The sequence below is a fragment of the Schistocerca serialis genome, chromosome 3, assembly GCF_023864345.2.
Source record: "Schistocerca serialis cubense isolate TAMUIC-IGC-003099 chromosome 3, iqSchSeri2.2, whole genome shotgun sequence".
Classification (NCBI taxonomy): Eukaryota; Metazoa; Arthropoda; class Insecta; order Orthoptera; family Acrididae; genus Schistocerca; species Schistocerca serialis.
In genome coordinates this window covers 188,989,591-189,003,604 of record NC_064640.1, presented here as the reverse complement: position 1 = coordinate 189,003,604, position 14,014 = coordinate 188,989,591, and the positions used below count along the sequence as shown (strand labels likewise).

The 14,014-nt window shown below is 43.8% G+C and overlaps 1 pseudogene; it reads left to right on the top strand.

Annotated features, from left to right (window-relative positions):
- The first annotated feature begins 2,899 nt into the window (after window positions 1-2,899).
- Window positions 2,900-3,017, top strand: LOC126471830 (5S ribosomal RNA; annotated as a pseudogene).
- The last annotated feature ends 10,997 nt before the right edge of the window (window positions 3,018-14,014 follow it).

The following is a 14,014-nucleotide window of genomic DNA, read 5'->3' as shown; positions in this document are numbered from 1 at the left end:
ATGAGAGATTTCTTTCACCTGAAGGAGAAACACGGGAACTACAGCTTGTAATGTGGCACTAAACATATTTCCTGAAAATTATTTTGAGCAGTTGATGAGTCTATCATTCTGCGAGGCTAAGGTATTAGATCTGGTGGCAACAAAATGGCTGTAACATTTCGATTCAATGAACGCAGAGACAGTGTTATGTATGAGGCGGAACTACGGGCCTCATGGAAAAAGGGTGACCCGGCGGAGTCACGCAATTTGACTATGTCTGATCAAAAGGGGTGGCCATTATAGCACGCGTTGATCACGGAGGCTGACGTGAGGATCAATGAACTATACTTGACGGGATGTATCCGGAACATCTTAGGTGATTAGAAGTTAGTAGACAGGAATACAATTAAATAGTTAGCTTTAATTCAGCATCAGCGACGAACGTCGATCTTGACTTTGAACAATAATCAGCTATAGACTGAACTGCGAATACTACTTTACAATTCTGATTGCTTCACACATACAGATCAATTGGCAATGCATAAACTCTATGTGGCGCCTGGCTAGGTCGTAGCTACTGACTTATCTGAAGGCTATGCTAACTAGCGTCTCTGCAGATGAGATCTCTGAAGCTAAAACAAGTGAACCATTCCTATTAAAGTCGGCTGTAGAACTGGCCAGTGCGCTAGCTTGTCTCGTAAGACCAGCCGAGTGGCGGCGCTCGGTCTGCTAGCGTCGACAGAGGCGACTCGCGGGTCCAGTGTGTACTGACGGACCGCGGCCGATTTGAAGCCTACAACCTAGCCAGTCTGGTGCCTTGCGGCGACACCACAGACAGGAATTACGGATGAGTAATCTGCTATAGCATCAGTTGGAGTTGAGCGAAAAGCTAAATATAAGGGGCGATTAAAAAGTTTGCGTTTGAGGGCGTTGGTTCAAATGGTTCTGAGCACTATGGGACTTAACTTCTAAGGTCATCAGTCCCTTAGAACTTAGAACTACTAAAACCTAACTAACCTAAGGACATCACACACATTCATGCCCGAGGCAGGATTCGAACCTGCGACCGTAGCGGTCGCGCGGTTCCAGACTTTAGCACCTAGAACCGCTCGGCCACCCTGGCCGGCTGAGGGCGTTGCTGTAGCGTATGTGCAAGGTAGAGCGACTTCGATGCTGGTATATAAGCTCCCTCTTGTAGGCACGGGATTAGTGTGGCATTCGTATCTTTCCGACGTGGGTGCGGTAAATGCGGAAGCGTGAAAAACGGGGCGTTGTTACCAAATGAATCCAGACAGGACCAATGTGCTGCTGTTCTTTTCATGGCTGCCAAAGCACCAACACCGGTAGACATCCAAGGGAGAATAAAGAATGTGTTTGGTGGTAGCATGTCTGTCGAAAATCACCGTTGTGGAACGATGCTCGGCAAGGGATCCTGCAGCTTCATGATAACGCACATCCTCATATCGCAAATGTCCTACCACGAAAGTTACGCCACTCAAGAGGGAGACACTCGATCACCCGCCCTATTGTCCTAGTCTCTCCCCATGCAATTGCACGCCTCCGGCCCTTAAAAGAAGGCTCTGAAGGGTCGGCTATTCCTGTCGGACGAGGATGTGCAGCAGGCATTTACGGACGTCCTCACGCAGCAGTGCACGGTATGCTACAAAATGGGTAACTTCGACCTGGTGCGTTGGTGAGATGATTTCCTCAATGCTCACGGCGATTTTGCTTGATTGACATACTAGTTCTGGACTGTACGGCCTTCGAGCAGAGACTTTTGGACGCCTATTATAATACTGAACAATATTCCTCATTAACAAGTGGGTCAAAATTGATTCAAATGTACGTAAGCGTATAGAAGCAAACATTCAGTCGTGTGAGGAGAATGTGGATGGTGTCTAGCATTGATTCGAGGTTATCGAAACTCTTGTGCTTGATGAGTTTGTGCCATGGAAAATAATGAGGCATGGAAATGACGCACTAGGGTTCAATAATAATGATGATGATGATGATGATGATGATGATGATGATGATGATGATGATGATGATGATGATGTCCCATACTCCGAGGAGCGTAGGGAACGATGCAGGAGACCCGCACCGACGTACGAGGAAAGGTCCTAATGGAGGCGGTTTGCCATTGCCTTCCTCCGACCATAATGGGGATGAATGATGATGTAGACGACACAACAACACCCAATCTTCTCGAGACAGGAAAAAATGCCTGACCCCGTCGGGCATCGAACCCAGGACCCCGTGCGCGGGAAGCGAGAACACTTATTATTATACCCACTATCTTACCAGAGTCAAAATTAAATTCACACCAAAAAGGAAATGCGGAAGGAAAAAACCACTAATTCCCAAATATGATTTGGAAAAAAATACAAGAATCAAAAATTACAGAATTATGGCAAAAACAATCTACAAACAACTGGAGAAATTTCCAAACAAAAATTAAAATTGTGATAATGCAATAGAAGAGAGACAACGAGCCTTCTTAAACTATAATTGTGACAAATCAGAAACCACACAAGAGAAATTTTTCGAAGTCAGAAAACAAACAGTTAAAATATTTAGACAAACGAAAAGAAAATATCTTAACGAGCAACCAAACCCAATTGAAGAAGACTTTAGGCACCACAGAACACATAACTTCTACAAAACGTTTGCAAATCAAATCAAAGGATACACTCCACGAGACCTCTGTTTCAGGAAACAAAATGGAAAATTGGCAGTAACTAACAAAGAAAATTGTCAAGAATTAGCGAAATATTTCTCACAACTTCTAAATTTCTCACAATCAAGTGCGGGATTCCCCATATTACAACCAGAACACACGATCTTCATTACTGACAACTCGAGAAGAAATTTCTAGTCTCATTAAAAAGCTCAAAAATAATCAGTCATCATGAGAAGATGAGCCAACGGACTTGCCGCAGTGGTAACACCGGTTCCCGTCAGATCACCGAAGTTAAGCGCTGTCGGGCTGGGCTAGCACTTGGATGGGTGACCATCCGGTCTGCCTGGCGCTGTTGGCAAGCGGGGTGCACTCAGCCCTTGTGAGGCAAAGTGAAGAGCTACTTGATTGAGAAGTAGCGGCTCCGGTCTCGGAAACTGACATACGGCCGGGAGAGCGGTGTGCTGAGCACATGTCCCTCCATATTCGCATCCAGTGACGCCTGTTGGCTGAGGATGACACGGCGGCCGGTCGGTACCATTGGGCCTTCATGGCCTGTTCGGGAGGAGAGCGGGAGGATGAGAAGATGGAACTTTAGCTGAACTACTGAAGAACCTTGGTCCAAATTCCTTAAAAGAGATCACTCAAATCATCCAAGAAATTTGGCAGGAAGGAAAAATTCCAGAGGATTGGAAGTGAGCACAAATTCATCCATTGCACAAAAACGGAGAGAGATCAGACGTAAAAACTATAGAGTGCATTTAAATTCGCCGGTCATTTATAAAATTTTATCCGCGTGTCTTCTAAAGAGGGCACAAGAATACCTAGAACATAAAATTTCAGATTACCAAGAAGGCTTCCGACCTAATAGATCGTGCCCGGGACAGTTTTTAATCTTAAAACAATTTTAAAAATTAAAGCAATCACGTCGAAACCAATAATTTGCACATTTGTTGATTTTAAAAAAAGCATATGATACTATAGATAGGCAGTCTCTATGCAATATTCTAGAGAACGCGAACTAGACGCCAAAGCGCGAAAACTAATCGAACAAACACTGTTAGAAACCAAATCAAAAATTCAATTCAAGATGAAGTTTCAGAACCATAATAAGTTAAAACAGGAGTAAGACAAGGAGATGGGATCTCGTCACTATTATTCAACACTGTTTTAGACAAAGTAATAAAAGAATGAGAAACGGAACTAACAAAACAAAACTTTTAGAAGCTAACCGCACTATGAAGATGTCAAGGAAAATTGAACTTTCCATACTTGGCGTTTGCAGATTCTAACCGACAGTGAAGAAACACCAGTAAAACAAATCGAGACCCACAGAGACTGTGCAGAGAAGGCTGACCTGCAATTCTCCTTTAAGAAGACTGAATTCTTGTGTTCCAAGTTAGATATGCCGAAACGTAAGACAGATTATGGTGAAATCAACAGAGTCAGTCGCTTTAAGTAGTGCCTACCTCGGTGAAATTATTAAACTAACAGGACTTGAAAAAAATTGCACAAAAAACAGATGGCAGAAAATCAAGCGTCTCTACTTGTTTCAAATTTGTGTAACAAAAAAATCTATCAAAAGGCACTAAAATCAGATACAACACAATAATCAAACCGACAGTCACATATGTAAGTGAAATACTCTCATTGAATCGAAAACTAGATTTTCAAGAAATTAAGAAAGTGGAGAGAAAGATTAGTATAAAAATTCTGGGACCACGATACACATAAGATGGAAACCGATTGCAAACCATCGAGACAACAGAAAAAGTATCAAACGTCGAAATTGACATCATAAAGAGACGAATGAAGTTCTACGGACAACTAGACAGATTGCCTGTAAACAGACTACTAAACGTCTATTAGGTTGTGATATCCCTTAAAGCATCAGTACCATGGGTAACTGAAGTTAAGAAGGATTTGACAAAAGCAAAAACTGACGTAACAGACACATCGGACAGGAATACATCCTGTCAAGATCTTGGTTACAAGCAACAGTTGTAAAGCGCATGCTGGATGCTGGAAAAGCCTCGCTGTCAGTCTAAATTAATATAGTTTATGTGAAGTGTGTGTAGTGATATAACAACTGGACTTCAAAATGGAGGCAGACGGATGGACACTAACCGAAAAAAGCCGCCTATACTGTCGCGAGCCAGCACCCAGCATTATGCTAGCAATAATGATGTAACTTCCTGAAACCATCTCAAGATGAACCTGAATAGGTTCGAAAACCGGTTAATGGAATAAAACATAATTTATTCAAAATAGTGACTGGTTGCAGTTTTGTATAACTTATTTACGTCTAGATACGACTCTGACAGTAAGCATCCTGTGTGATAACCCGCTTCCATTCACGTCCATTGTGCATTCCAACGGAATTGGTCAATTCCAGCAGGACAATGCGACATCCCCACTTCCAGAATTGCTACAGAGTGGCTCCAGAAGCACTCTTCTGAGTTTAAACGCTTCCGCTGGCCACCGACCTCCCAAGATATGCACATTATTGAGCATATCTGGGATTCCTTGCAAGGTGCTGTTCACAAGAGATCTCCACCCTCTCGTACAGTTACGGATCTATGGACAGCCCTGCAGGAGTCATGGTGTCAATTCCTTCCGGCAGTACTTCGTACATTAGTCGAGTCCATGCTACGTCGTGTTGCGGCACTTCTGCGTGTTCGTGGGGGCCTACACGATATCAGGCTGGTGTACTATTTTCTTTGGAGCTTTAATGTATTACGTTATCTCGCAGTAATTTGAACGTGCGCTCTCGGGCTTACCAAATAAGCCAATGCTGCCGCCGGCCGCGGTGGCCGTGCGGTTCTAGGCGCTACAGTCCGGAACCGCGGGACTGCTACGGTCGCAGGTTCGAATCCTGCCTCGGGCATGGATGTGTGTGATGTCCTTAGGTTAGTTCTAAGTTCTAGGGGACTGATGGCCATAGATGTTAAGTCCCATAGTGCTCAGAGCCATTTGAACCATTTTTTTCGAGCGAGGTGGTGCAGCGTCTTGGACACTGTACTCGCATTCGGGACGACAACGGTTCAATCCTGCGTCCGGCCATCCTGACATAGGTATTTCGTGATTTCCCTAAATCGCTCCAGGCAAATGTCGGTATGGTTTCTTTGAACGGACACGACCGACTTCCTTCCCCGTCCTTCACTAATCCGATGAGACCGATGATCTCGCTGTCTGGTTAAAAAATGGTTCAAATGGCTCTGAGCACTATGGGACTCAACTGCTGTGGTCGTAAGTCCCCTAGAACTTAGAACTACTTAAACCTAACTAACCTAAGGACATCACACACAGCCATGTCCGAGGCAGGATTCGAACCTGCGACCGTAGCGGTCGTGCGGTTCCAGACAGTAGCGCCTTTAACCGCTCGGCCACTCCGGCCGGCTCGCTGTCTGGTCTCCTCCCCCAGACAACCCAACCCTCATATTCACTTGAGCTTGCTTACCGTAGTCATGCCTTTGTGTCTTTACATAATTTTTTACACCACCCCCCAAAAAAGAATACATTCCTCCCTTATCAGATTAAATATTCCCTAATGAGCTCCGTTTCAAAATTTTTCTCGTACGCCATGGTTACTTTGTGAGTGAATGATTTCTGAAGAATCTAAAAATTCACACTCATACAAACGTTTAATGTTTTATGCATCAGCAGCATTTTTAAGATGCAAGGAAGTAAGCAATATTTTTTGATTCAGAGAGGCTTAGATATTTGCTGTAATGTGTTTACTATTAGTCATGATGATAATTCAGCATCTCTGTAACATGGCCGGAGGACACAGGAAAGCTTCAGTTTTTCTACGTACGCATTAGAGCTGACAATATTATAAATCAGGTTCTTCATAAAACTCTAAGCATACCATAATATGATGCAAAAGTAATTTGGCACCAGATTGTGTCTGTGGCAGCCGAGATTAGAAGTTAAGTTCGGTAGTAAGAACTGTTTCTTCTCTCAATTGCAGGACGCTTGAGTTAATGAATGTGCAGCGTAGAAGAGAAAAGTTGGTGTCTTCAGTTCTGAAGCGGATCGTAATGACAAGGAGGTGGTTAGCGCATATCTCGAGCTGCAAGGCAAGCGGCTGTTCACTTATCCCTTGTGTTGGCAGTGTCGCTGGGCTATTTGCGTGCACGAATCGAATTTAGCTCAGGTCGTGCATAAGACTACTCGCACGGAGCGGCCGCCACTCACCTACTCGTTCTTTTTATATCTGACCGCTGCTTGTACAAACACAACGTTTCGCGGCTGCACGTCCGTATTTGTGCTCTAAACGTATTTTCATGACAAAAGGTCGCGGCTACAGAAACGCACGGCAGCCTGGCTGAAGTTCAACGCTTCGCTCAATTTACGCTTACACAGCTGTTTTCCCTCGTAATCTGGAATAATGGGGTCCCGCAGCGCTTCGAAAATAGCAAACCATTTCCAGAATAAATGGGAGTAAAGTAAGCGAACTAAAACTACTCTTTCCTAGTAACTGATGTTTGTGATGAGAATTTCTAACTTCGAACATTACATTTTAAGCACAACCACGTTCCTCATAGACCTTGTTGCTTTCCTTCATTTTTTCCACGATGAAATAAACGACAAAAGTGAGAAGGAGCTTTCAAGGAAGTAAGCTAAATAACTGTGGAGGGCTTAATAACGTATTGATACTACTTGTTAGGTGAGTTCTCTTCTTTTACGGTTCCTGTATATGAAAACTCTCGTATTAAAACACAAGGAAGAACGTGTTATTGACGCAAGGGTCACAACAAACCGAGCACAATCTCGAACAGAAAAGTAAAATTGACTGCGGCCTTTACATAGGAACCGTCCCAGACTTGTACAGAAGAGAGCAATGCTACATACCACCTTCAGAACCGACGGTTTGTTGGCATCAGTGTAGAACGCCAACATCCTGACCGACCTAGTGTTCCGTCTCCAATAGGCCAGTTGTTAACGGAACGTTAAATCGCAATTTCTTTTAAAAAAGTATCTGACATACAATGTCTAGAGCTTTGTAATGTATATACAGTTTGCTCTGTTCATCCGTAAGGTTATGAAGGCAGAATAGCGGCCAGAATAGAGTCAAGGAAACTGGTACAACTGCCTAATATCGTATAGGGCCCACGCGAGCACGTGGAAGTGCCGCAACACGACGCGGCATGGACTCCACAAATATCTGAAGTAGTGCTGGAGGGAATTGACACCATGAATCCTGCAGCGCTGCCCATAAATCAATAAGACTACGAGGGGTGGAGATCTCTTCTGAACAGCACATTGCAAGGCATGCATGCTCTATAATGCTCATATCTGGGGAGTTTGGTGGCAGCGGAAGTGTTTAAACTCAGAGGAGTGTTCCTGGAGACACTCTGTAGCAATTCTGGAAGTGTGGGGTGTCGCATTGTCCTGCTGAAATTTCCCAAGTCCGTCGCAATGCACAATGGACATGAATGGATGTAGGTGATCAGACAGGATGCTTCCATACGTGTCACCTGTCAGAGTCGTATCTACACATATCAGGGGTCTCATATCACTCCAACTGCACACACCGCACACCATTACAAAGCCTCCACCAGCTTCAACAATCCACTGCTGACATGGAGGTTCCATTGATTCGTGAGGTTGTCTCCATATCCATACACGTCCATCCGCTCCATACAATTTGAAACCAGACTACCAGACTCGTCCGACCAAGTAACATGTTTCCCGTCATCAACAGTCCAGTGTCGGTTAGAAGGGCCCAGGCGAGGCGTAAAGCGTTGTGTCGTGCAGTGATCAAGGATACACTAGTGGGCCTTCGGCTCCGAAAGCCCATATCAATGATGTTTGGCTGAATGGTTCCCACTGAGACTTGTTGATGGTCCAGCATTGAAATCTGCAACTATTTGCCGAAGGGTTGCACATCTGTCACGTTGAAGGATTCTGTCCAGTCGTTGTTGGTCCCGTCTTGCAGGATCTTTTTCCGGCAGCAGCGATGTCAGAGGTTTTATGTTTCACCGAATTCCTGATATTCACGATGCACTCGTTAAATGGTTGTACGGGAGAATCCCCACTTCATCGCTACGTCGGAGCTGCTGTGTCCCATCGCTCGAGCGTCGACTATAACACCACGTTCAAACTCACTTAAATCTTGATAACCTGCCATTGTAGCAGCAGTCACTGATCTAACAACTCCGCCAGACACTTGTCTTATGTAGGCGTTGCCGACCTCAGCGCCGTGTCCTGCCAGTTCACGTATCTCTGTATTTGAATACGCATGCCTATACCAGTTTCTTTGGCGCTTCAGTGTAGTAGCCTCATTACTTCAGGAAGACGTGGATCCCGTTACAAGCTATCACAAGGTGGACCAAAGACACACGTATAGAAGCGATTTTTCACGTTCTCCTGGCGTATACTGCGGCTGTACTGCCAGTTTCTAGTGTCCAAAGAGTACGATATTTCAAGCGATCAGTTCGTCAGCGCAGCTGACGATGGCGACATGCCTAATCACCGAAATATTGTGAACGATGGGCACTGTGAACCAGCAGTGCACCCGCGAACTGTTCGATCAAACGTACAGAATATCGGACAAGATTTGTGTTTGGATTAAAGAGTGCAAAAATGGTTCAGATGACTCTAAGCACTATGGGACTTAACACCTGAGGTCATCAGTCTCCTAGACTTAGAACTACTTATACTTAACTAACCTAAGGACGTCACACACATCCATGCCTGAGGCAGGATTCCAACCTGCGACCGTAGTAGCAGCGCGGTTCCGGACTGAAGCGCCTAGAATCGCTCGGTCACAGCGGCCGGCGATTAAAGAGATCCTAACCAATAAATCTCAGCACGTCTTTCTTAGCGGGGAGGTTCCATCAGATATGAAATTAGCTTCGCGCGTAGCCAGAGGGCATGCTATAGGTCTATTGCGAATTCAAGATACATAGAAATTATCCGAAGTTTAACTTTGGAAGTTCCATGAGGTAGTCAGGGTTGATGTTGTTTTGACTAGGGCACTTGCAGCGATAGAAGATTGTAGCGAAATGCAGGAAAACGTGGAGAGGAGCCCAGAAGATCCACTTTTCGTGTAGAGACTCGCACTTGACCGTCAACAAAAACATACCCCGTCAGACCAAAAAGATTAATAAAAACTACAGACGTTAAGGTGCTTCAGGTGTCTCCCTCCACTTGAGTACAACACACAAAACGTTCAAACAACCATGTGAAACTCTCAGAATGGGCCTTCTTTGGAATGATGCTCGACTCGCACGTCAAATTGGCTAGAATATCGGTTACGTCGTCAAAGCGCTGGCCCTTCGTGTGAATTTCTGCATTTGGTCGTTTTTGTAGTAATTTCAGATTGTTCGAGAGTCAAGGCGTGCGGAAGAAAGTGTACACACACTTTTTCCTTCTTCAAAATATTCTGGAGAATGTCTTGAACACTTGATTTAGAGATGTAGCTGCGTTGCTGTTTGCGACAACAACGTACACGCAGTAAGGCCGCACGTCCACTACGTAACGCTACCTGCTTACAGCTGACGGGTTGCATGCACATCTGTTGTTTACAATCGGTAGTTCAAGCTGCCATCATAGTTCAAATGGTTCAAATGGCTCTGAGCACTATGGGACTTAACATCTGTGGTCATCAGTCCCCTAGAACTTAGAACTACTTAAACCTAACTAACCTAAGGACATCACACACATCCATGCTCGAGGCAGGATTCGAACCTGCGACCGTAGCAGCCGCGCGGTTCCGGACTGCGCGCCTAGAACCGCTAGACCACCGCGGCCGGCACGGAAAGATCATTTATTGTGTTCTATTACACGGTTGACTATCAATCACAGCAAATAGTAACAATTGTTAATCATCTGCGAATAAGTGTTTGGAGAAAATTCGAAATTATGTTACCAGGTAAAACTAATTTTTGAATGGCGGATATGAGACTGACCTAATAGACCAAGGTAGGAGCTGACTTATAAAAATATCTTTCCACTGATTCTTAAATACTGTCGCCAGTCTGGGATATTTACCAGGCAGGATTAATAGAGGAAATCGAGATGATTCAAGAGGACAAGCGCGTTTTGTCATTGGTTCGTCTAATACTCACTGAACTCCAATAACAGGCGCTGCAAGAGAGGCAACAGGAAGCAAGATTAGGATCAAATTCTCTTTCACGTCGAGTACCGTAGAGGCTCAAAATGGGAAAGAGCGCCCTTTTCAAAAGAAAAATCCCTGCATTTGCGTTAAGTGAATTAGGTAAACCACAGACAAAAGCCTTGATGGCTCGACTGGATTTGGACCCTTTGTCCTTCCGAATATGAGTCCAGTTCCTTAAACAACACGTATAAGAGAGGTGTTGTGCACCACGGAGAACCTTACACATGAAATTCCGATAGCGTCAAGAAGTACCTCGCGAAAAGACTATGAAGTACAAACACAAAGAGATTCAAGCTAATCCGAAGTTAATCTGAATATCGTTCTTTATGGTCATCATTCTCGAGACAATGTACACGAAGTGCCTCGCAGCACACACGTAAGGCTACCGGCCTTTTGTGACCGAGCGGTTCTAGGCGCTTCAGTCCGGAACCGCGCGACCGCTACGGTCGCAGGTTCGAATCCTGCTTCGGGCATGGACGTGTGTGATGTCCTTAGGTTAGTTAGGTTTAAGTAGTTCCTAGTTCTAGGGGCCTGATGACCTCAGATGTTAAGTCCCATAGTGCTCAGAGCCATTTGAACCATTTGAATTTTGTAAGGTGGCGTGTGCCGTAGGCGTAAGCGTAATAGACGTAGGGGTGTGATAATTAAATAAATTCCTACAGCTACTATATCTGTAAGCACTTTCATGGAATGTGGAAGACCTTCGCGCATTGAGAAGTCGCGAAAGAGGTTCTTATAAAATAAAGTTTCACTGGCGTCTAATATTCTCCCATCGAAGATTTCTGAGAAGCACATTACCCACGCAAAACAACTGTACGACCGTATGTTTCACTTGAGTTCACGTTCCAACCGTCAAGTTTTTCAACGTGCTATGTATACCGGTTTAACTGCCATTTAATAGTAAATGAATTCAAATTTTAATAAATCTTCATTATTAAACACTTCACTATTAATTAATTTGCGGTGTAGTTCTGAATAATTTGTCGGTTTTACTACCTTGTACTGTCGTTTCCTGTTGTCTGTCTGTCTGCCTGATCAGAGTTTCACTAAGTATCTCTAAAATGAGTGGGAACACTGTAAATGTCTATCAGTTTCCGTGTCTTACAATTTTTCTTCGTCGTTACAGGGTTGCCTTAATATGACACACTCCGAGAAACGAGAAAAAAACTGATTTCTTCTCAGACAGGCATAAATCAAAAATAACTCGGGATCCGTACCAGGTTGGGTTGACAGAGGAGACAGAAGATCCAAAGAAGACCGGCGCGTTTCGTCACAGGGTTATTTGGTAAGCGTGATAGCGTTACGGAGATATTTGGCAAACTCAAGTGGCAGGCTCTTCAAGAGAGGCGCTCTGCATCGCGGTGTAGCTTGCTGTCCAGGTTTCGAGAGGGTGCGTTTCTGGATGAGGTATCGAATATATTGCTTCTCCCTACTTATACCTCCCGAGGAGATCACGTGTGTAAAATTAGAGAGATTCGAGCGCGCACGGAGGCTTTCCGGCAGTCGTTCTTCCCGCGAACCATACGCGACTGGAACAGGAAAGGGAGGTAATGACAGTGGCAGGTAACGTGCCCTCCGCCACACACCGTTGGGTGGCTTGCGGAGTATAAATGTAGATGTAGATGTAGAATACATAAAAAGTTATTTTCATAGTCTGCGTTCTTTTAAGAGCTACCTCCAAGCCCAGAAATTCATAAGTTATAAGCCGGAACTTAGTTCCACAAAATATTTCATTCTGCTGTTCAACTTTTGGCCAATGTGATCCGTTCGCGGAATAATTTGTGTAGTTATCACTGTCAATGATATCATCCAATCCACAGTTTTTATTCCCTCATTCTTGAAACATTTTTGATTTATTATTTGTCTTAATATTTGTGAGCGTGAACCAACAGTGTGTATAGTAACATACATTTCGGTTCTTGCAGTTCAGATAAATTTTCAGTACGATCTTAACCGCCAAGCTTCGCTATAGAGTCTGTTACCGTTTTACTACGAACGTTCCGTATGCCGAGATCACCGACTACTCATAAATGCCCTTTTCTCTTAAAACTCGCAGCAGTTTTAGTTTCGGAAATTTATGTAAATTACTGAAACTATGAATCACACAAGTCTTTCCTTGGATAGTATTTACACTGAAGAATTCTTTTTGCTTGAAAAATACTTTGCTACAGTTAATTCGTTTATTTTTCATTTTGAGGAATCTAGGGTGCAGAAACAATTTCCACAAATTTGTTAAGTTTTTATGTGTGTGCCAGAAAGCGAAATTTCGAAATTAATGCTGTAAAGTAAACATTTTTGATTGATTAAATAAAAGGGCATATGCATCATTCGTGTCGGATAGTGTTCAGGAAGAACGAACTTGTACGCGGACGGCTGGTGATAGCGACAGTATCTTCTCATTACCTTTCAAGCCTTTGTTCAGCTCACTTTTCGTGTGTTGATGTTTATTGATGTCCATGTCTCGCAGAATTAACTCAGAGATGAGAGGAAGAATAACACCTGGCCATGATCAAGTAAATCCACCAACTTCAGGCATCAGGTGGGTTGTGGCGGTTTTAAGAGTTTAATATTCCGACCATTTCCAGCTGTGATCGATGAGCAGCCAATCTACGTCTCAGATGGACGTCACTGCGAGATGAGAAAGCTAATGAAAGGCGGCGCAAGCTGCGTGGAAAACATGAGGGGAGTCCCTGCCGGTATGAGCTTATTCCCATTTTTACGCTGCGCACCCACTTAATTATCTAAACAACATAATTACGAAAATATAAAGAATTATCTTGTTTATTAATTTTCATCATGTTTCATTACGTATAATTTCATGCTTTGCTAATTGTTGTAGCGACCGTAAATTGGTTGCGGAATTTGTATGGCAAGGACCGTTTTATGGTTAACGCATTAGCTATACCTTTATGTTGAACGTGGTATAGACAAGCGTATCTTTTGAAGTCAATTTGAAATTTGTTTCTTTTGATTTTAACTTACGCTCTTCTTTCGCCAAATGATATAAACGATACGTACCGGAAGTTCAGAACACTACAACTGTTCCCCGACCTTCATGTTTTTATAATAGAACTTCTGACGACTTACCGACTTTTCTCTAATAATTGTAAAAACTGCTACTGAAAACTTTCGTAAGTACGAGTATAGGAAGTAAATTCGAAATGTGCAGGTACCTAAACAAGACTAGTGAAGGCGGAAGAAAAGTAATACTTTTTTTGTAGACGTACGGG